This window comes from Phyllobates terribilis, unplaced genomic scaffold, assembly GCF_046119375.1.
Source record: "Phyllobates terribilis strain yellow unplaced genomic scaffold, ASM4611937v1 Scaffold_7__3_contigs__length_470593459, whole genome shotgun sequence".
NCBI lineage: Eukaryota > Metazoa > Chordata > Amphibia > Anura > Dendrobatidae > Phyllobates > Phyllobates terribilis.
Genome location: NW_027362767.1, coordinates 17,834,069 through 17,858,465, shown reverse-complemented (window position 1 = coordinate 17,858,465; position 24,397 = coordinate 17,834,069).

Here is a 24,397-nt window from a genome sequence, read left to right as displayed (position 1 = left end):
TGTGTTACTTTAAGTTGTCAGATTCAGCACTTCACACACTACCAGGGTGCAGAAGGTTAATACCGCCACTTAGCAATGTAGAATCCAGAAAGATGGGAGGAATTGCGTTTCTACAAGGTTTCCATCAGTCTGGAGTTCAGAGAAGTGTGGTTTGCTTTGTAGAGTAGTTGATTTCTGGAGACGAGGCTGAGATCTGATAAGGTTTCCTCCAGAACTGTCCAATTACTACTTAAAGGGCGTTCAGTATGACGGCATTATTCTGTCACTATTGGGAAAATGAAAAATTTGGGTTTAAAGCAACATTTTTGTGGAAAATTACTTTTTCATTTATTGCTTACACATTGATTTAATTCCTGTGAAGCACCTGAAGGGTTAACTAACTCCCTAAATGTGGTGTTAAATGCGTTGATGGCTGACCTTTTTAAAATGGGGTCACTTCTGGGTGTTTGAGTTATAGATTGAAAAAAAAAAGTCCTGGGTCCATAAAGTTCAACCTTTCTCCACCAATTGTACATTCTCTGCTGCTAGATTATCTATACCCCACAATGCCATTTGTGCTGAGGAGGAGTTTCTATCACTACCTCGTGTGGTCGGCATTTCAGACTGACTGCTCTGACTGTAAAGAACTCTTTCCTATTTAGCTGCTGAATTGGCCTTTCTTCTACCTGTAGTGAGTGCCCCCCAGCCCTTTGTATTGAGCACAAATGTACTTGTACTGTATAAATTAAATCTTTTTCCAACGTCTCATCATAGGAGAGGCCTCCATCCCTTATAATAATCTAGTTGCCGCCTTTGAACTGACTCTAACTTCTGAATTTACTTTTTAAAATGTGGGGCCCAAAACTGGATCCCATATTGTAGATGTGGCTTCACGAGTGATCTAATAGAGGGGTTAACAATACATTGGATTCTCTTTTTATACACCCTAAAATCTTGTCTGCTTTTGCAGCTGCTGCTTGACATTGAGTGCTGCTGCTCAGCTCACTTTTAACCAAAATACCCAAATCCTTCTCCTGTTCTATAGTTCTGAGTAGATTTCCATGCAATGTATTTGTCAATGATTCCCAGCTAGTCTCTCATGATGGTACTCGCCTGGCCTCAAACTGTATAGCAACTGCGAGCTGACGAGGACAGGCGCCTTCAGTGAAGAATGGCTGTTGACAACAGTAAAGTGTAAGTTTATCTGTTGTGAGATTTTTACATCCCATCTTGTCTTAGTCGCTGCAGAGCATGGCAGTTGTGATGAGTTTGCCATCGGCTTTTCTTGTCCATGATCAATGTTTCATGGATTTTATTTTAGAGCAGCTTCAAAAAGGAATGTGGAAAACGACAAATGGATTATTGTAGACATTGTAGCAGATGGGACCTCATTCAATGGTGATTCTGGATGACTTTCCATCCTGTCGACATGTTCATCTTGCGTAGAGAAATATGGAGCGCCCTCGGCGTTGATGCGGGGGTGCAGGCTGAACCTGGAGGCTCAGGAGTGGACTCGTAGAAAATCAGCTGCACTCACATGAAGGATTTCAGTTTGATGCTGGTTTGACACCATAGTAAACCATAATGCTGGGTAAGGGGACAGAAGTGCTAGAAGCTTGACGTTTCCATCTGTCCTGGGTCTTTTTCAAATGTTTTTCTATGGGAAAAGTGAGAATATGAGTTTAGTGTGCTGCACAAAATATTGAATGAGTGAATCAATAGAATACAAAGTACTGTGGTCCAGGTACAATATAAAGCACAACTAGATGCACCACGGAGTATAGATGCACCACGGAGTATAGATGCACCACGGAGTATAGATGCACCACGGAGTATAGATGCACCACGGAGTATAGATGCACCACGGAGTATAGATGCACCACGGAGTATATACATCAAGTCATGGATGCCCAAATCTTTGCAGTTAAGAGCTGGCAAAATGTAATCCAATCAAATGCAATAACCTGTGGATGGGATTATTATGAATACATTATTGTAGTTGGAGGAGTAGTGTTTGGAGCATAGGGGAGAGGTTAGTGGTGGAAAGAGGTTGCTGAAAAGCAGTGGAGAAAGCAGGAGTAAGGATATTGGGTGTAGTAGTTAAAGGATAGAGGGTAGTGGACTGGTTATGGTGTAAGGAGTAATATAGTAGTATTGAGGAGGGAAAGATGAGTAATAGTCAGAAATAATTGGGTGTACAGATAGAGGTAGTAGGTAGGGAAGGAAGCAAAAGTAAAGACATTGAGTGTAATAGTTATAGGATAGTGGACTGGTTAATGTATAATCCTATTATTGTGTGTGCAGGAGGGTCTGGCCTTCCAGATTTAGGATTTTGTTCTAAACCTGGGACTCCCCACTGATTTTTAGTGTGATGAGACACCGCACGCCTTATGGTTGGTTCTCAAGTTTCCAAGCCGGTACAATATAGTGAAGAACTTGGCACTCAGACACTTACATCATTAAATCTTACAAGATTATTTAACAGTACAAGGGTGCAGACGTTTCGGTCTGTAAGCGATCTTCATCAGTGTACTAAAAATAAAAGCAAATATATTAACCAAAAAATTAACAAAGGAAATATTACGGTCAAAGAAGACGTAAGAGTAGTCACGGCATCTACTATGATGGGAATATCATCAAACCTTCTAATAAGGGATGGGATATAGGGAAAACGAGGTAGAAAACGAACATAGATAGAAGGTGATGTGGGCTCCAGACTCGGTGGTAACTGTGTACGTGGAGAAAAGAAAACGGAGGTAATGGTGAAAATAATGGAAGACCAGTATCAAGATATTAGCAGAGTGATGCATCAGGACCTACCTGGAAGACAGCGCTAGAAGATGGGTGTAAATGTGGTATCCACCTCTAGTTCCACGTGGCGCCAAGTGCTGGACGCCGGTGGAGTTTAAAAAGGGGTGTGGGTGGCCTTGGGCAGTGAACGATCTGCCAATGGGAAGCTGCGGTGCGCAGAACTGAGCATAGCGCAGGTACAGGACCTGCAGAGCGGAAGTAGCATCACCGCTGACGCGGGAAGGTCCTGGCAGTGTGCAGTATAGTCACATGCGCAGCAATGTTGTCACGTGATCGGCGTGCGTTCCAACAGCAGGATATGCCTTCCACATAGGCTGGAAGATGGACAAATGGTGAGGGTAGTACAAGGTATGTCCAGATGGAGAATAGGAGGATGGGGATCACAAACGGGAACTAGGACTCAAAGCAGAGTCTATGGAAAAAGGAGAAATTAAATTAGAACTAAAAACATGCAGAATAGTAACAATTACATGAAATGAGCACAAGGCAAAGGTATTGAAATAACAATCAATCTTCCTGTGAAAGGATAGAATGGCATAAAATGTGATATTAGGTGAAGAAATTGTAATACATAGCTGATAAGAAGACATAGAATACCTGTCAAATCTAAACAATAAGGTACAATCTCTATGAAGTAACAAATTCAAAAACCTAATAGACCTGTGAATACAGGCCCCAATAGAAACGACAGTATATTCACCAAAGGATAATGGGTCATATTCTCCATTCAGACCTTTGGGAGACAGATTGCAGCTCATGTATCCAATAAGCTTCTTTATATTTTGAGTCGCCTTATCCGGTTGCCTCCACGTCTTGGGGGAGGCCCATGTTCAATTACTTGTAGTTTAAGTAAGGATACATGATGGCCAACTGAAACAAAGTGATGTGGTAATAAGTGGTTTCTGCAACGGATAGTGGACTTGTGTTTTGAGATGCGATCCTTAATGGCTTGAGTTCAAGCAGAATGAAACTTATAACAAAATAAAACATTGCATAATGGGCCTTATTAGACCTGGCGACTTATTGTCCGAAAGAGTGCCGTCATGTAAGGGGGTGGGAAGGTAATGCTGGGGGCCCTCTGTGATGGGATTTGGGGTAGGGGATTAATGCTGGATGCCCTCATCTTATGAAAGCCATTATCTTTCCATGAAGAACAAAAAGTCATGTCAAATGTTTATGCAAGAAAATAGCAATGTCTTTATTATACTTTGCTAGCAGTATTTTACAGGATAAGGCAATAATACAAATAACATTCAAAACCACAAGAAAGCAGGACTTAACACTAATATTCAACAGTTAAAAAAAGAATGCAAATTCATACAAATATACCTGGTGAAGTCCTCTAAGTCCTTGAGAAGAGGATGCAGTCCAGTGTCAATCACAAGCCTATACAAATGTCAGGAGTGGGTATATCTGAAGAAGACCAATTGAAGGCCTCCTTTTTGTTTTAGTCCAGAAAAACATATTAAATGACCACAAAGTCCATAAAGAAAGTGGGAAATCGCCCAAGTCCTTCAAAATCAACACATACCTCAAGTGTTGAGCCACTCCAGTTCAGCTCCTTAATTAAAACTGCCTTTTCTAGCCCCATAATCCAATAGCCGTTCTGTGCCTGGGGAGAGGTCCTTTGTTGCCTTAAATAACGAAGACCATTTCCCTCCCTGCAAATATTTGAGAGCCAGCTTAAGGTTCACTTTTTTCCTGAATGGTGGTTGACCCTTCCAAACGTTGAAGGAATGTTAGGGTGACAGTCACAAGGCGCCTGCATCACGTTTATGTAATACAGTGGGGAAAAAAAGTATTTAGTCAGCCACCAATTGTGCAAGTTCTCGCACTTAAAAAGATGAGAGGCCTCAACTATGAGAGGCGAAATGAGAAAACAAATCCTGAAAACTGCAGTGTCTGATTTGGAAAGAATTTTTTTTTCTAATTTTTGGTGTAAAATAAATATTTGGTCACCTACAAAAGTTCATCTCAATACTTTTATATATCCTTTGTTGGCAATGACAGAGGTCAAATGTTTTCTTCACAAGGTTGACACACACTGTTGTTGGTATGTTGGCCGATTCCTCCATGCAGATCTCCTCTAGAGCAGTGATGTTTTGGGGATGTCGCTGGGCAACACTGACTTTCAAGTCCCTCCAAAGGTTTTCTATAGGGTTTAGATCTGGAGACTGGCTAGGCCACTCCAGGACCTTGAAATGCTTCTTACGAAGACACTCCTTCTTTGCCCTGGTGGTGTGCTTGGGATCCTTGACATGCTGAAAGACCCAGCCACATTTCATCTAAAATGCCCTTGCTGATGGAAGGAGGTTTGCACTCAAAATCTTACGATACATGGCCCCATTCATTCTTTCATGTACACTGATCGGTCGTCCTGGTCCCTTGGCAGAGAAACAGCCCCAAAGCATGATGTTGCCTCCCCCATGCTTCACAGTAGGTATGGTGTTCTTTGGATGCAGCTCAACATTCTTTCTCCTCCAAACACAATGAGTTATGTTTCTACCAAACAGTTCTACTTTGGTTTTATTTGACCATATGACATTGTCCCAATTCTCTTCTGGATCATCCAAATGCTCTCTAGCAAATTTCAGACGGGCCCGGACATATAATGGCTTAAGCAGGGGGACACGTCTGGCTCTGCAGGATCTGAGTCCCTGGCAGAGTAGTGTTACTGATGGTAGCCTGTATAACATTGGTCCCAGCTCTCTGCAGGTCATTCACTAGGTCCCCCTGTGTGGTTCTGGGATTTTGCGTACCGTTCTTGCTATTATTTTGACCCCACGGGGTGAGATCTTGTGTGGAGACCCAGATCAAGGGAGATTCAGTGGTGTTGTAGGTCTTCCATTTTCTAATTATTGCTCCCACAGTTGATTTCTTCACACCAAGCTGCTTGCCTATTGCAAATTCAGTGTTCCCAGTCGGGTGCAGGGCTACAATTTTGTTTCTGGTGTCCTTGTACAGCTCTTTGGTCTTCACCATAGTGGAGTTTGGAGTGTGACTGTTTGAGGTTGCGGACAGGTGTCTTTTATACAGATAACAAGTTCAAACAAGTGCCAGTACTACAGGTAATGAGTGGAGGACAGAGGAGCCTCTTAAAGAAGTTGTTACAGGTCTGTGACAGCCAGAAATCTGCGATCTGCATCTTTAGTTGCTCGCGTCTCCATTTGTCTTTGAAGTACCATGCTTTTGCTTGACTGACCGTCTTGCAAATAGTGAGACTTGGAACAGATGTGGCCAGGCAAATGGGGTGTTTTTTGGAGCAACTGTTTGAAGGCCTCCTTAAGTACATAACTTCAGTTTCCTCTTCTTGTTCTTCATCTTCGGTTCTCCTACTCTTCCCTTCCACTGCTTAAAATAAACATGGCTTTGACAAACTCATCGTCCACAGATTCTGTACATTTTGTTGCTGATATACCCTTTGACCTTGTCTGTCATCTCGTTAAAAGCCTCTCTTGCCTCACTTCCTGTATTCGCCAACATCTGAAACTCTTCATGTAACCTTCTCACGTCCATGGAAGGATTTTTTTTTAATGGCCTTCCCTTTAAAATTAAGGAAAAAAACTGTTCACTGGTCCTGTGGCCTTGGCCAGAAGAGTGGGTCTGATTTTAAATTAAAAATAAAAACTCCTCCTCATTCCTCAGCACAGCAATGTCTTGTGTTGTCTTCAAAATGGTGACCTTTTCCTCTAAATCTTCTTCCATGTATCTGTAGTCGTTCTTCTACAGCCAATCTTTTACAGTCAGGATCTGAATGAAAGACTGTTTCAAAAGATACTTCAAAACCTGCAAAGCCTCCAAATGACAAAATTGGGTCTTGTCTGCATCATCAGAATAATCACCGGACTGGAACATGCTGCATATGTTAAAATGGGGCCTTGCCACTGTTGGAACACTGAGCCACTCTTTGGGAGTGGCAGAACTGCGTGGGATCTTCTGACGTTTGCAGGATCTCAGTAGCAATGTCTTTCAGCACTCCCACGAGGTTTTCTGTGGCCTCTCTGGTTTCCTTGTCAAGGCGAAGTTCATAAATGGCAAAATCCAAAAACTTTGTGTCATGGTACAAGTTGATTTTGATGGTACTTGGAGCTGTCTACATACCAGAGATATAGCGAAAGAACTGCTTCGCTTTGTCAATGTTTTTAACAAAATCCAGCGACACGATATCCAGGTTACAAAAAAAAATTTAGAAACCTGGCCATGCTGGTAACTATTAATTTAATGCTATGTTCAGAAACTTGTTTTTTCATGTATTGCTGAAAAAGAGCCAGCAATGGGGAAATCTTGGTCGTGTTTCAATATCATACCGGCCTGAGCCAGCTTCTTCCGTAGGGGGACATTGAAGATTCTCAGCGTTTTAATCCATCATCTTTCTGTTTTAAGTGGGGATGGCATGCTAATATAATTAACTTTTCATGGTGGAAGGAAGAAAGGGGAGAATAATGGGGTGCATAAGATGCTGAAACAGTACCATTCAGAGGTAACCCCCATATGATGGTTATCCCAATACAGTTAGTGTTCCCCTTAGTTGATTATCATGCTATAAAGAATCTGCCTATATGGCAAGTGTTCAGTCTAAACTACCTCTACAGAGGGACAATTATCTAATTTCAAATATATGATGCACAGGGGGTATATAACATGACCCTGGAGGTATTATCAGAACAAAAAGCATATGGAGGTGACTGCTTTGTTCCTCCATTTCTTTTCGAGACCAGTTGGTCATAAACATGTACCTAATTCTAGGCACAAATATGGCCACAATCCGTGCTTAGAAAAGGAGATGTACACATACGTACTAAGGAATCCTCACAAAGCATACATTATTGTAGGGGAAAATTTGGTTTGTAAAGTCTTCACAATACAAAGGTCCTAACACACTTTATAGATGAATGAGGTAACCTTTAGTCACACCTTTTAATCATACAGATCTTCTTATATGTAGCAGCTGAAATTGATCTGCTTATTTAGCCCAGTAGGGTGCACAGTGTTGAGATTAAAAATCCATCTAGTCTTTTTGGAGGATGGCCCTCTTTTTACTTCCTTGGCAGATGTTAACCTGTTTTGCCAGTGGGGTATCTCTTTTGTGCTCTTCCATATTCTTACTGACCTTCCATCTAAACTTTTAGTTTTCCCAATGTACTCAAGGCCACACTCACATGTGGCCTTGTGTACAACACCGGTTGAGCAGTTAATGAGATCTCTGATCAAGTATGTCTTCTGTGACATTTCCCCTGAAGGTTTTACCAATGACCATGTGCGGACAGGCCACACACCTCTCATGTTTTAAACACCCCTTAATGTCGGAGCACAGCCATGTAGTTACTCTTGGTGTGACGAAGTGACTATGGACAAGTCTGTCCTTTTAGTGACTTATCACTTATATGTGACCCTTGGAGAAGAATCACTGTTCACTAATGTTCTTGTCCATTTGGTGTATGAACCAATGTTTTGTGAGAATGGATCTGTCTGCTCCATTTTAATAAATGGTGATAAACTTGGTCAGTGTCTACTTTAGGTCTACTCTCAAGGGACAGCAGCTCAGTCCTGTCTCTTGACTTAGCCTATAAAGGAAGCTTTCTATAATACTTTTTTTGGGGTACTCTTTCTAGAAAGTGATCCCTCAGATCTTTAGCATGCACTTCAAAGGGCTTATTGGTGTAATTTCATTGTACTCTTATAAATTTCCCCTCTTGAGTGGGAGAGGATGATTACGCTCCCATCTCAATGGGGAATTCCAGGCCGTAGGTTTTCTATGAGCAGATGTGGCCAGGTACCCGCTCCTTGTCTTTACAATAGACACATCTAGAAAGGGGAGCATGACTTGATTGCATTCACACGTGAAATGTAAACCAATGGTGTTGTCATTCAGATTACAGACTAACGTTCCAAAGTCAGTTGTTGTGCCTCGACAGATTAAAAAAACATTGTCGATCTACTGACACCGAAGGTCGACCTTTTCTGTATACATCTCGCTCAGGTCCTTAAACACAATGGTTTCCTCCCACCAGCCCAGGAGCAAATTGCCATAGCGGGGTGCACAAGGACTACCCATTGCTGTGCCCCTAAACTTGTGGTAGTACTTATTTTTAAGGGTATCATCTAGAATTTAAGTTCGTTCATAAACTTCAGTGGGGTTTTGTTGTAGAAAAGTATACCCCTCCATATCTTGTAAAATATCCGAGGTCTAGGACCACCACATTGCCACCCTTATCTGATGGTTTAATCACAATGTTGTGGTCCTGTTGCAGTTGCCTAATAACACCTGAACCTACAGTTGTGCCTATTTGGAACATAGAGCTTGTGTAAGGCCTTTAGGTCCTTGCTGACAGCGTTCATGAAAATGTCTATAGCTGATGAATCATTTGAAACTGGTGGCATCTTTGTAATTTCATTTTTAAGATTTCTAAACTGGCCCCTGGGTTTTGATGTCCTTCACACTTTTCTGTAGGAAAGCTAGTGAGGGTCATCAGGTCAAAGGAACATTTGTTCAATATCTGCTCAAACTTGGTGCAGCATTCTTTGTCTTTCTTGAAAAAGGTGGGATGTAGTGGTACCCTGAGTTTTCTTGGTATTCGCTGACCACATGTATTCTGCAATCGTCTCCAAGTGGAGTTCTAAGTTTCAGTCTTCTGGACTCTCGCTCCAGGTCACTGGATCTGTTTTCTAGCAGGAACTTGTAGGATGTCACTAGTTCACGACTTTAGAGATGATATTCGCCATATCGGTGGCGGCGTATGAGAATGGGTTTGTCATACAAAACAATCGGGTGCCCGTATAAAGGAAACCAATGTACTAAGGAAGATATGTGGCACTGTAAAGATGTGCCCAAGCAGGGTTCCAACCTGTAGTCAAGTAAATGTAGACACTCGGCACTCAAAATTGTAGAAAAAAAATAATTAGCAATCCACTTGGTTATTTTCGATTGGGTCTTAACAGACAATCATCAGAACTGTGCAAAATACATAAAAAAAATAATAAATGGTGACTATAATGAACATATACACATTAAATGAACAACTAAATTTTAATTTGAATAAGTATTTATTACATCCTATTAAAAACCAGACAAGAGAGAAAATGTCCACAGGTGGATAAAAAAATATATAATATATATAAAAAAAATCTATAAATATAATCAGGTAGTCAGTAATAATTGTAACAAACTATAAAAAAATATGCCTGGTAAAAACATATAGGTATCCTCTTAAATATTAGGTGAGGTATGTGCCTTTTAAATAAAGTGCCAAGTGCTTTCCAAATACACAACAAAACTTATATGTGAGTATAATTGGAGCTATATCATATGTTCAAATAAAGCATCTCCAAGTAGATCAAAATACAGTGAAGTGTATAAAGTGCAAATGCTAAATGGAAATGCTAACCTGTATATACCAGCCCACAGCTCCACACCATCACTCCCAACACACATTTCGCCTGGGCTTTGACAAGGGAATGGTAAAGTAAGTGAAAGACACACTATTTAAACCCTAGTCAGCCAATTGTGGTAAAATGTTTTAGTACAAATTGTCCCCAGCTGGAGATGTTGTGCGTGGCCACTGTGCATGGTATCACCGACGTCGCATCCGGTCCGGGAGGCGTTAATTACCTTTCCAGGAGTCCATGACAGCACGACAGGAGGTAGTTCCTCTGACCTTCTAGTGACAGGAAACACAGAGGTCAAGAGCCCCCCCCACACACACACCTCACCCTCAGTGTTTGTACCGATCACCACACCAGGATGGATGAAACTCTATTTTGTTAAATTCACCAATGTTACATTTACATTAGCATAAAGAGTAGGGGCGGGAATATAAAGGTGCTGTCATGATGGACTCCTGGAAACGTAATTAACGGTAGGAATAGTTCCTACATTACCAGTTCGTCCATCATGACAGCACGGCAAAAGAAATACCAAATCAAATGGTCATCAGGGTGGTACTACTGCTTGCAGAACCTTACGACCATAAGCTAGCTTTTGGCTGGACAGAACATCTAATTTATAGTGTTTGCTAAAGGTAGATATATTAGACCAAGTTGCTGCCTGGCAGATCTGTTCTACTGATGCTCCTGCCTTCTCTGCCCAGGAAGTGGAAACTGCTCTAGAGGAATGAGATTTGATGGAAATTGGCGGGTCCTTTCCCTCTGACTCGTATGCAAGAGTGATAGTCTTGGTTATCCATCTTGCTAAGGTTGGTTTAGAGGCTTTCCTGCCTTTGTTTGCGCCTGAATATTGCAGAAACAGATTCGAGTCCCGTCTCCAGGGAGCTGTCTCTTTCATATAGTAAACGACTGATTTTTTGACCTCCAGGGTATGAAACGATTTTTCTTTGTCGTTTTTTGGAGATCAGCATAAGGATGGTAGGATTATTTCCTGGTTCAAGTTTGCCTTGGATACCACTTTGGGAAGAAAAGAGGGATCCAATCTGAAAACCAACCTGTCGTCTAGTACTTTCAGGTAAGGATCTAGAACCGAGAGTGCTTGGATCTCCCCTACCCGTTTTGCCTTGGTGACTGCTACCAGGAAAACCGCTTTCATGGAGAGTAGATCTATTCCTGCCTACTCCAAAGGCTCAAATGGAGGCTTGCATAAGGCTCCCAACACTAGGTTTAGGTCTCATGACTGTACAAGATCTCGAAGCTTAGGTTTTAGGTGAGAGATTGCTCTGGTAAACCTTGACACCCATGGGTGGTCTGCCAAGGGATAGTCTAGGAAAGAACTCGGGGCTGAAATATGCACTTTTAATGTATTCCACCTAAGGCCTTTATTGAATCCCTGTTGGAGAAAATCTAGTATTTTAGGGAAGTCTGGATGAGCTGAGTCCATGACTGATTCTCTTGAAAATAAGCAAAATTGTTTCCACACCTGGGAGTATATGGTTGATGTTATCGGCTTTCTGCTGGCTTGTAAAGTCGAGATTACACGATTTGACAAGCCTTTGGAAACTAGGATGCGCCTTTCAGGATCCACACTGTTAACTGGAGAAGATGGACATCTTGATGACACAAGGGACCTTGAGATAGGTCTACCCGGTAAGCAAGAATCAATGGGTGATCCATCGACATTTGCTGTAACAACGGAAGCCAGCTCTTTTTGGGCCAATAAGGTGCTACCAAAATTAAAGTTGCCTGCTCCTGTTTTATTTTCCTTAATACCCTCGAGATTAGTGGAATTGAAGGGAATGCATGTACAAGATCTTTTCCCCAGGGCTGAGAGCGCGTCTACCCCTTCTGGGTTGTCGCTTGGACTGATGGAGAAGAATCGCCGGAGCTTCCTGTTCTTTCTGGTTGCAAACAAATCTATGGAGATCAAGCCCCATCTCTGGATTATTTGCTTGAAGACATCTGGGTTCAGCTCCCACTCGGAGGACCAGACTTTCTCTCTGCGTATATTTTGCGGCTGTGTGAATTTCCATTTATATACTTTATCATTTGCAAAATCTTGTTGATCCCTCTGAGAGAAACAAATTCAAAACACTAAGGCAAGTAAATACCAAAACACTGAAGCAGTCTTCCATTTATTTGTTAAATGTACCTACTCCATTTTGAGTAGAGATTGCTTGAAGTTGTTACTGTAACTTCTTAATTTCCAAATCTATCTCGCCCAACTTTGTACAGTTTAGTAATTGTAAGAACTGGATAGAGCACGGATTGCAGATGTCTTCTCATTGAGTTGTAAATGTAACATCTTCCTTACCATATAAGGGGAAAACCTGAACTTCTAACTCCCCTTAATATGAGCTTTTATTTTTATTATACATACAAATAAAAAAAAAACCACAGCATGTCATTTAAAGGAAGACTTACCAAACAATATGGGATACAACGAATTTACATCTGATTATCGAGATACAGTACAGACCAAAAGTTTGGACACACCTTCTCATTTAAAGATTTCTGTATTTTCATGACTATGAAAATTGTACATTCACACTGAAGGCATCAAAACTATGAATTAACACATGTGGAATTATATACTTAACAAAAAAAATGTGAAACATCTGAAAATATGTCTTATATTCTAGGTTCTTCTAAGTAGCCACCTTTTGCTTTGATGACTGCTTTGCACACTCTTGGCATTCTCTTGATGAGCTTCAAGAGGTAGTCACCGGAAATGGTCTTCCAACAATCTTGAAGGAGATCCCAGAGATGCTTAGAACTTGTTGGCCCTATTGCCTTCACTCTGCTGTCCAGCTCACCCCAAACGATCTCGATTGGGTTCAGGTCTGGTGACTGTGGAGGCCAGGTCATCTGGCGTAGCACCCCATCACTCTCCATCTTGGTCAAATAGCCATTACACAGCCTGGAGGTGTGTTTGGGGTCATTGTCCTGTTGAAAAATAAATGATGGTCCAACTAAACGCAAACCGGATGGAATAGCATGCCGCTGCAAGATGCTGTGGTAGCCATGCTGGTTCAGTATGCCTTCAATTTTTAATAAATCCCCAACAGTGTCACCAGCAAAGCCCCCCCGCATCATCACACCTCCTCCTCCATGCTTCACGGTGGGAACCAGGCATGTAGAGTCCATCCGTTCACCTTTTCTGCGTTGCACAAAGACACGGTGTTTGGAACCAAAGATCTCAAATTTGGACTCATCAGACCAAAGCACAGATTTCCACTGGTCTAATGTCCATTCCTTGTGTTCTTTAGCCCAAACAAGTCTCTTCTGCTTGTTGCCTGTCCTTAGCAGTGGTTTCCTAGCAGCTATTTTACCATGAAGGCCTGCTGCACAAAGTCTCCTCTTAACAGTTGTTGTAGAGATGTGTCTGCTGCTAGAACTCTGTGTGGCATTGACCTGGTCTCTAATCTGAGCTGCTGTTAACCTGCGATTTCTGAGGCTGGTGACTAGGATAAACATCCTCAGAAGCAGAGGTGACTCTTAGTCTTCCTTTCCTGGGGCGGTCTTCATGTGAGCCAGTTTCTTTGTAAGGCTTGATGGCTTTTGCAACTGCACTTGGGGACACTTTCAAAGTTTTCCCAATTTTTTGCACTGACTGACCTTCATTTCTTAAAGTAATGATGGCCACTCGTTTTTCTTTACTTAGCTGCTTTTTTCTTGCCATAATACAAATTCTAACAGTCTATTCAGTAGGACTATCAGCTGTGTATCCACCAGACTTCTGCACAACACAACTGATGGTCCCAACCCCATTTATAAGGGAAGAAATCCCACTTATTAAACCTGACAGGGCACACCTGTGAAGTGAAAACCATTTCCGGTGACTACCTCTTGAAGCTCATCAAGAGAATGCCAAGAGTGTGCAAAGCAGTCATCAAAGAAAAAGGTGGCTACTTTGAAGAACCTAGAATATAAGACATATTTTCAGATGTTTCACACTTTTTTGTTCAGTACATAATTTGTAGCATCGGGCCGTCCCTCTCACCTTCCTGTTCAGCGCGCGGCGTCCTCCTGCGCTCCTTCCCTCGCTGCTGCCGGCGCGCGCTCCTTCCCGGGCACTGTGCTTAGGGCGCGCGTGCGCACGCTCCCCCTCTCTTAAAGGGGCCACGCGCGTCATCCTAAGGGGTCCCCGGCCAATTGCCAGAGGACTTCCCATATATAAGGCACCTCCTCCAAAATGGAGGTGCCCGAGCAAAGTTGTTTGCACTGTGTCTCACCTGTGCTTCAGCCCTCAGGTTCCGCTGCTAGCCTGACTTCTCGTTCTGCCTGCCAGTCTGTTACTTGCCTTGTCTGTTTGACCGCTCACCTGGGAGCGTCCACCAGTTACCTGCCTGTTACCTGCCTCGTCTGTCAGACCGCTTACCTGGGAGCGTCCACCATTTACCTGCCAGTTACCCGCCTCGTCTGTCTGCCCGCTCACCTGGGAGCACCTGCCTGTTTCCTGCCAGCCTGCCTGGAGACCCTGCCGTCACATGTTGTGACCATCTACCTGGTAAAACCTATAGACTGCTACCTGCCCTGCTTTCTCGAACTGTATCCACCGGCCAGCTACCAGAGAGTTCCGCCTGCTTGCCGTGTCCATCCGCCATACCGGTCAGTCCCAGCCATCTGACCCGTGGGAGCCACCTGCTCTCTTACAAGGTCGTCCCCAGAGTAGCACCTGGTCCCTCAGCCTGGATCCTCCCTGGTCACTGTGTCGTTTGCTGCCATACGACCAGGGTCGGTTCGGGTGGATACTTAGTCACGCCCCTCTGGGTCCCTCCTTGCACCTCGGCACAGAGGTTCCACCACCCGGCCCCGTAACATAATTCCACATGTGTTAATTCATAGTTTTGATGCCTTCAGTGTGAATGTACAATTTCCATAGTCATGAAAATACAGAAAAATCTTTAAATGAAAAGGTGTGCCCAAACTTTTGGTCTGTACTGTATATCGGTTGGTTTTAAGGAGCTGTAATCCTCTGAGTAAAGAATCCAATCAGTCACTAAAATCTGTCTACATAGATCGTTCAGATCAGAAAAGGATATATTAAGTATCAGTAATGAGGTCTCAAGACTGTCCAGGAGAAAGAACAGTTGTGATGGAGGTGATTAAATTTGTCGAGTTATTTTTGTGGTGTAGTTGCACACAAAGGATATCATGTATTGGGCAGTGGAAGCCTTATACCACAATTCAGATTAAAGTATTGGCCATGCAGCCACCAGTCCATAGATGTAGGTGTATAATGTGATAAATTACAACTTATGGTACTAAATGAGTTGTTGGAAATAAATTGGGAAGAGGTGATGTATGTGACCTAATAACATAATACAGGTGGAGTACAATGTCATGTGTGGGAAGCATGGAGAATACAATGCTGTGCTGCTCATGAAACCAGGTGAAAACAGTTACAGAAGTTACCTGATTGCCGTGTGTAATCAGCTTAAGATTTGCACAAAGCAGCGCTGTGTGGCAATGCGATCTGCATCACTATGGAAAGGCGCTTCGATCATCTGCTGGCCACAGCCATCTTTTGTAAGCCGCGCGCCAGGAAGTAAGGTGTAACTTACTTTGAGAGGGCCTGTTAAGGCCGCATACTCCTGTATGAGTGACGCCGTCGGTGGTGGTTATCATCGGACATCAAAAGTATAGTGGCTTGGTGTCAATGTAACATACCGCTGGTTTCACATTGTAATTTTTTCTGGAGTGATTTATCTTCTGTTTGTGGAAGGGATGTTTGGATGACAAAGGCATGGGGTCACCCTGGCATCAATGCACATTGTGATGTCAATGTCGAAACTTTTTTTTTTTTATTATTCTGTAACTTTCCTTTTGAAAGGCTTCTCCTTCTAATCTAGTAAAGGGGACCATGGGGAGGGTGGCCACATGGGAGGCTGTGGGCCCTGGCTTGATGGATGGACTTTTCCCACACTTCTTGATGTCATGACCTCCCCAGGGATTAAAGCCCAGGGCTCAGGGCTGCTGGAACTGTTAAACTCTGGATCCCGCCCACTCCTGCCTCCAAGCTGGACTCAACTCTCATCTCACTGGTCTCGCTCAGCTACAACTCTAAAAACTAAAATGGGCTACACCACTTTACTGGACGATCCCAGGGAGCAGGTTTTGGTGTCATCGGATCCAGCCGGGACCCTGCTACGCGTGGAGACCAAACACAGTGGCCCTAGGGGCTCCTGAAAGTCTGTACTGCATATCTCCCTATCGTTGCTTGCTGGGCAGTGAAGAAGAATGGTGAGATTCTCTATTCCTTTAGGTTTCCAAAAATCTGGTTGGTTTATCACCCGGATGTATTGTTTTCCCATAACTTGATGTTAAATTATAGTTTCTCACACAAAGAACCGCATGGCTGAGCTGTAGCAGCTTCCCAGCTGCTGGCGGGGGTTTTGTCACTCACGGCCTGTCGGCCCCCTCCTTTGCAAACTGCAGTGTATTCAAGAGTCGGATTACACTGTGCATGGACATCTTTCTAAACCTGCCAAGCAGGTCAGTGATTGACATGGGTTTGTCTTGAATATTTTTCACAATGGGTGTGAGTCATTAGGCAAGTCAACATGGAGGGGTAACTCCTCTTCCTCCATGATATTTGGCTTTAAATAATTTATAGGCCGATTTTGGTGCAGGATCATACTTCAATTGACCATGAGGGCAGATATCTTGCAGATGCCCAGGCTGCCCACATCAGTAACATCTGCGCTGTGTCACATTCCTTCCCATTTGCATTCTGGGGAATGAGGTAAGGGAACATGGAGGCTGATATTCCTGTCAAGGTACATGAGGTGGTTGTTGGGGTTGAGGACAATTTCTCCACTTGGTAGCTGGGCATGTGGCCTGCAGATGCCCAGCATGTCCATAACCATAACACCTGCGCTCTGCTTTACTGCTTTCTCTCCTTGTCACATTCCAGAGGATTAGGTAGGACTAGCTGGAAGGTGATTCACATGGGGACAAGGGACCACCGGTGGTGGGGTGATGGTGTTTATTTTTTGTTTGTTTGTTTTTTTCCATCGAAAAGTGGCTTTCCACTGATGCTTAATGGTTTGTTAAAATATACTTATTTCTGTATATTTTTAATATGTCCTTTTGAAGAATCACATCTGGTAAACAGTCCTACATATCATAAAATGTTATAGAAAAATGTAGTGGTTTATTCTTGGATTGTCCATTTAAAAGGATTGCAACAGTTACATAAAATAGGTGAAATGGTTACAAAGTGATTGTCCATTTTTCCATAAATAGCTTATTAGTTGAGATTCACCCATCTTTTCCTGGGATCCTGAATGCTAGGTTGCATCTGTGTCCAGCACATACTTCAGGATGGACCATGTGTCTGGGCCTTGTCAGCTGTTTCCCCAGTGTCTCCATCCTATGACTGAGCTGTGTAGTGTAGAATGGAAAGAGCCCCCTCCCTGTCTAACATGGGTTATATGGGCCCCTCATAGCACCTGTTCTGCATATGATACCAACTTACACTGAATAAAAAATACAAGAATAGCAATAGCACGAGGCTGGTACAATCTTATGCAATGTATGGGTACAGGATTCAGATTTCAGAATAAAAAATCAATATCCACAATTAATATTTAACATGGTTAGAACCGCATCAGCTAAAGTGACAGCTTGTTCTACCGTCACTGGTTTTCTCTCATGACCTATTCTCTGATCTCAGCGGGGCATTTGACAAAGAACTGTTCTTTTAGGATGACCCGGCGGATGGTTTCCCGAGGTTAAGACTCCCTCTTCCTCCAGCAAGTGATGACAAGCCTGTTTTGATCCAATGGGATTACATTTTAAAAGAGGCTTCCTCATTACAGGCTAACAAGCGGAACTGAGTCCTGTAAGTGTCTGGAGTAACCGCATAATGTTCCAGGATGGTTTCTTTAATGATCTCATACGGCTCCACCATGGGTCCATGGCTTGATACGCTTCTGCAGCTCCACCCTCTAAGAGCCCCATCAGATGTATGACCCGCTCCGTTTCTGGAACTTCCATTAACTGACATTGATGTTTAATGTCTTTGAGGGATTCTTCTATGTCCCCTGAAGCCTCATGAAACAGTTTACAGTCCTTGCAGGACGCTCTTGGGGCTTCCCTCATGGTGGGTGTTGATTAATGACGCGCCCCCTGGGCCAGTGTTGTTTGGGGGATACCCGGAGCCGGATCAGATGGGGGTTGTAGTCTCCGAGTGACGGTGACCCGGTCCGTGCCCAGGGTGTCAAGCTCAGTGTGTGGCAGTCCTACAGATGTTGCTGGATGTTCTTTAGTGTCGACTACGCCACCCGTTGATTTGCGGTCAATACGGCCGCCGCTGCAGCAGGGTCCGCTGAGGCTGGTGGTGTGTGTGCAGCTTCTGGTAGTATAACCCCAACGGGAGGGGTATAGCCTCAGGGGGTCAGTTGTAGAGGGTGGTGGTTGTGGTGGTGCAGTGAGGATAGCAATAAGACTCAGAGTCGGGCTGTGCAGTTCAGGGTTTTTACTTACTGCTGTTGTTCTGGTCACTCCGGCCTTGAGTGACCGCCCGAGCCGTGCTGCGTCCACCAGGTCCTGGACTCGGCCAACCCCCAGGTAATTCTGGAGCGTGATCCTGAGCTCCCTTTCTGACGTTCCTTTTCTCTGGCCTTCCCCACCAGGGATCCACCTATGTCCGGCTCCCTCGGGTCTCTTGGTGGGTACACCTCTTCTGGGTTCCCTGACCCTATACTTGGTCTGCCTTTCGGGTGGATTTAGTGGGGGGTCGTGGCAGATCCTGCCCACAACCTCCGGTCTCTGGCTGAGGATTAGTGCCCTCCACCAGCTTGGGATCCGGTACCCTTGTGCCAACCCTTCACCCTGTTGCTTGTATTTGGGCTCTTGGGGTTCCCTCTTCTTCCCCTCTGGGTCCTTTCCTTCTCCTCTCTCTCTTCTTTCAGGACTGCTTGACCCTCTACAACAGACTGACTAGTAGCTGTCTGCCTGTCTGACCCTGATCTAAGATGGTTCCCACCTTATATACTCCCTCTATGTGTGAGCTCAGGTGACCAGCACCCAATGAGCTCCTAGCATTACCCAGACTGCTCCCCCTATCTGCCCCTACACTACTGGGATGTTCCACCCCCCTCCCACTCCAGCCAGGGACAGACACTATCGTACCTGCACATAAACTGGTGGGAGTACCGTCGATCTGTCCCCCGGAAATGGGATGTATGTAGTGCATGCAGCCTACTGAGCTCAGCTCCACACTCCATCCTTACCCGGGAGTGGAATACCACACCTCTGGCTTGAGGTGTAATACCCCTGTAGCAGCCGAATCCTCAGGGTGCTACATTAATGTCTGCCCTGGACTTCTAGCTGCTTCCAGTGTGTGCAGCCTTTCATGAGCTCTATGAATGGCGTCCCATTTATCTTCTATGGTGGCTTCAACCCCAAGCAATACCATCTCCTCTACATACCACACAACTCACTGAGTATTTTGGGTATTTACCTCCGGGTCCCGTCTTTCCTAAATTGCTCTGGGAATCCCTCTTGTGCCGTCTTGAAGGCTAGTTCATTCTAAAGCCTCCATTAGTTGATCTTTGGACAGTCCTTTGTAACTGACCCCTAATTCACGGGCCTTTGTAGGGTTTCCACAGACCAATTCCTTTATCCAGAGGTTCTGGCTCCATTATTTGCTGGGCTGCTGTTCTCCATTCCCTCTGCTCTGATCCCTCAACTGCCAACCAGATTGTGACAGGGTGTGAGATGGAGCAGGCAGAGATAGCAGGCCGATTAACAATCCAACAACCTTTATTGGGACTAGGAGAATATAACACCAAATGTAGCCAAGGAGAATGCAACAACAGGCTTACAAGAAGTCCTCAAATTCAGCAGAGTGGAAAGACATCACAATCCCACGTGGAAACTGGTCTCCAATCTCCAATAGTCCATACACTGCACCAGGATCTGGCCTCTGCAACAGATCCTAGCCCTTCACAAAGCACTGCATAGACTAACTCCAAGCATGTCTTATTGTTCTCCTTCTCTTGGGATCAGTCCCTAGGTTGGGCATAGATACTCAAACTCCACTCCCTCAAACATTTACTACAGGTAACTCAAAGAATGAAGAATCCTCTAGAACTCCAGTATCCAGCTGGTCTGCAGAGTTGAGACCCCTGCAGAGAGGAACAAAGACACACATGCCCCCACTAGATGCAGGACAGAAAATACTAATGTGGGCCTGATTTACAGTAAGGTCCGTAAAAACAGGCTGAGGGAGGTGCCCTCTGTTACATCAACCTCTGCTGACAGGGAGGATATCGGCTTATTAGGGATTTCTAGGGCAGTCCTGTATGTCAATAATCTAATATCTATCCCATTACCCTCCCCTCACTATTTTGCATTTTCCATGGAATTTGTCTTTACGTATGTATATGGTTGCTTTTAAATGTATCTATTAAAACTGCACTGGGACTTGGCTTTTACATGTTTCTCTGCAGGTAGATAGTAGATCCACTCGGGGTACTTTTGTTCTGTTGCAGTGAAGAATCTCAATAGTCGGTCATACAATTTGGTCTTCCATGGTTGTCCAAAATTGCATAACTAAAGAGTTTGGTGTTAGAGAAAGCAGCTATGTGTCTGAGTATGATAGAACGAGATCTGCACACTTTTCAACCAATCAGACCTGGTTACAAAATCAGTGAAAATAGATCAAGTTAGAATTCCATTCTAAGGTTTTCGGTAAGTGCTTTTAATTTAATGCGTAAACACTACTGAGAAGTGTGCTAGTCATCTTTTATCTTTATGGAAGTCTAACATCTGAGTCATTACAACAAACATAAAACATATCAGATGTTAAACTTCCATAAAGATGACTAGCGCACTTCTCAGTAGTGTTTACACGGTAAATTAAAACTATTATCTTAATGGACAACAGTGTAATCTCAGATGTATCGACTTGTCAATTACCAGTCACATTGCATTGTAAGATGAATCTTAATCCATGTGATTAACAGCAGAAATACCTTTGCCACTATATGGAAGTCTGTTTTAAGTTATAAAAAAATGTCATCTAAAATCTATCTCCTTTACAAGGGTGAATAACTATAGGGGTATATTGTAGCCTGATAGGGTATACTTTGGCCTAGGACAGTTTATCCCCAAGGGTATACTCTAGCCTGGGCCAAACTATACCCTGGTTTAATCTGGACAGGTGTTAATTTGACTTGTTACACTGGATTTAACATCCTGATGAACAAAAGTCGTTTGTGATGGTTTGTTTTCATGAGAACGATTTTGAATAATAAAATGTCTGTTTTAATGTTAATTTTCGTACATAATTGTTTAAATATAACTGGAAATTGGTTCTCTCCGATGGACAAAAATTCAGCCCCTAGCTCAAGAGGGCACGTTCCCCTCCATTCAATAAATGACTGGAAAGGTTATTAATCTTTATAGTTTGTGTACTTTCAATAAGGGGATTTTCTTTTCTTTTTTCAGCTGACCGCTCCTTATTTTCCTCTGGTCTTTACTTTTTCATATGGTTGACACGGACAAAATATTTGATTGCAATGGTGTCTGGTTGATAAGAGGGAGAGGTGTAGAGTGGATAGTTTTCAGGCTGGTGGGTGGGTTGGGCTCAGTTCTAAATGTGTGAATTGTTACCCAGTGAAGGAGAAGGAAGAGGGTTGGGTGGCGAGAGTGATGCTAAGTATGAAGTTGAGGGTTGGAGCAAATCCTTAGTTTGTGTAGACGATTGGTAGGAGTTATCATATCACTAAGGTCTAGAAGGAGATCAGCAAATTCTAATATGAGATAAGGATATACGTGATGGCCTGACGGAAGTAAAAAGGAGCGGTGGACGACACGGATTGCAGGGATAGTAGGAACAGTGAATGGGGAGTAAAAGGTAGGGGCCTGAGACGAGGTGGTGGGAAGGGGAGTGACTGTTACAGGACATGAAACTGAGGTTGATGTGATTGATGACTAGGGGATGGTATGGGTTTTGAAACCAGGAGTTTAACGTTGTTGGAGTGATCTGTAGTTGAATGATTGTTCCATAAGGTCTGGGAGGTGCAGTTAAAATAGCCGAAAAAACTTCATGGATACACCTATCACATTGTAAAATATTAAGACCTCTGAAGGAGAGAGACGGGACATTTACACGTATTGTGGTCAAGATAATGACTTAAATAGCAACAGTTTGTCGGTACATCGGACTCTGCAGTTGCCCAGTTAAAAACCTCGGCGGGGTTCTCTGGTTCCTGCGCACAGTATCACATGCTGCTTTAGCTCTGGAAGGGGGATTTAAAGAATAGGACGTTGGTGTAGAAGTTACCACGTAGAGGTGATAGCCCTGATCCAGCAGTGGGTGCACAAATCAACAAATTTTCTCACTCCAAGGACAGAGGAGCATCAGGAGGTGATTCATTCTGTGTCCCTCTTTTAACCCTAAGTCTGTGGGTGTACCCTGAGGTGCTCTCTCACAGTTTGTTCTTTTTAATTGTGTACCTTTCCCTCTTACTTGGCCAGTATTGCCTCAAGTTAAGCCTCTCCATGAAGTGGGCTCGGGTCTGATCTGCTCAGATGTCCCTTTGGGGAATGTACACCTCAACAAATTTTTTGCTGAAGTGATCAATGACCGGCTTAACTATGAAAAGTTAGTGAAAGTTGGAGTCATCTTGGGGTGGACACTGCATTGTCGTTATAATGCAAAAACATAAGAATGGCCTCAAATTGTATCCGGATCATCACCATGCCGAAAACTGGAAGGTTCATATCAAACACACTCCAATCCTGCAAAAGTTCTGTCTTATCCACTCTCCCCATGTGAAGCAAAAAGCCCCTAATTTCTTCATATGTACGTCATCTACGGGGGTCCAATTAGTAGCTGAGGAGTGGAGCTTTTTGGAAAACAATTGTTGGGCTTATAAATTAGTCTGGGTCACCGCGTGGTTTACGCAATTCTCAAGAGAAAAAGACTTGGAAATAGATGATTTCTGTGAGGAAGACAGTAACAAATTGTATTACTGATCAGGCCACAAAATCCGGAATCTGAGGCTCAATGTTCACACAATTGCTTTTATTTTTATAAAAGATAACTCCCAACAGAACATGAACCTAGTTACTGTATAGAGTATTGTATGTAGACTGCAGGGAATTCTTAATTCAGTAAGGATCATCTTCATGTCTGGTTCCTATACTTTATGAATACATCATTGGGCGTTCATACTGTATATTAATGAGCCATTGAGATATTCATAATTTTATTTTTGGAGTATATATTTTAAGTACAATATTCTGACTATGGGGTCGGTTGCAGGATCCAGTGAAATTCAGAGCCAAGTAAGATTTTATTTGATTATTAGTTGTATCCATTTATCAATTATAAATGAGTCATTGTATCATTCATGGGGAAATCCACTATTTCAGGCGGGATATACAGTATCTATAATATATATTTATCCTATTTACCCACTTACAGTATTGCAGTCTGATGACCGGCTGTTATCAAATTTTGGTAATTCATTAAAGAAATATAAGTTAATCAACTTTTTACAATGTATGGCCTTGTCACACCTCTTATAAATAGTGTTGAGCAAGCACTAAGATGCTCGGGTGCTCGAAGCTCGGGCCGAGCTCACCGTGATACTCGGGTGCTCGACCCGAGCAACGAGCCCAATGTTAGTCTATGGGAGACCCGAGCATTTTTGCGGTGGCACCCCCGGCAGTCTGTAGAAAGCCTAAAGTGCCCAAAACTGTAGTGACAGTGCTAAAATGACATGGGGACAGCATGGGGATCGCCCAAGGAAGCATTTCTGACCCCCAGGTCACTGCTGTCAACAACGTGGTCAGAGGTATTAAGCCACTTTTACGGGCTCACAATAAAGAGTTCAAAAACTAAACTGAAACTGCTTTGGTGTGAAATATGTTAAGGAACATCCTTTCCAGGGTAAAGACTTGTGTATATGTTAAAATAAATATCCAAAAACAAAAATGCTCCTCCACACCTTGGGCTATGTTCACAAGTAGCATTTTTTATGGGTTTTTGCACGTTTGTATTGCTTTCAACTGTAACAAATGCATTCACCGGGAAATGTCATTTTAACATTTTACAATCTTATCTGGCCATGTGCTGTGTGACACATGCATAAAGTGCTGAAAAGACATGGGAACAGCATGGGGAAGACCCCTGGAAGCATCTCTGACACCCAGGTCACTGCCTAAAAGTGTGCCCATCAGAAGTGATCCTTGCCACATC